The sequence below is a fragment of the Macrobrachium nipponense genome, chromosome 29 (genome assembly GCF_015104395.2).
Source record: "Macrobrachium nipponense isolate FS-2020 chromosome 29, ASM1510439v2, whole genome shotgun sequence".
Lineage (NCBI taxonomy): Eukaryota > Metazoa > Arthropoda > Malacostraca > Decapoda > Palaemonidae > Macrobrachium > Macrobrachium nipponense.
In genome coordinates, this window is record NC_061092.1 from 9,900,597 (window position 1) to 9,901,210 (window position 614).

A 614-nucleotide genomic window follows, 5' to 3' on the forward strand; every position below is an offset into this window, starting at 1 on the left:
GGGATGAGTTAAAGCTAACCTATCAAGTTGTGGTTAAAGTCAAAGTAAAATACGGCCTATACTACCAAGATATGGGATAAATTTGGTAGGAATTAATTTTAGATATATTTTAAACCTTAAACCCTAACATGTTTTCTGGATGGATTAAAGTTGAATTAACACTTAATTTATTTTTCTTTTTTGGAATAATTATAGAATTGGAATAAACGCTACTTACCAATTTGAGGGATGAATATGAGTAGGGAAAAAGACCTAATTTCGGCTCAGCCTCAACACCCAACCCCCAATTCGGCTCACAGGCGATAAACCCCATAAGCTTGCCTTTATCTTAACCTCATGTACGTCGACCATTAACTACTCCACGGGAAAACCACCAAATATTTCTCTCTAGTTCAGAAAAGAACCCCAAAATGGCTCATGAAGAACTCTTCGGATAGGAGAACCATAGTTTCGCTCAACCCCTTGAAAATAGCCAACCACATTTTGGCTCAAGATATACCCTACAGAATAAAAAAAACACCATTTCACAACCCCTTGAAAATACCCAACCCCATATTTGCTCAAATATACTTTACAGATAAAAAAAAAAAAAAACACACCATTTCACACATATA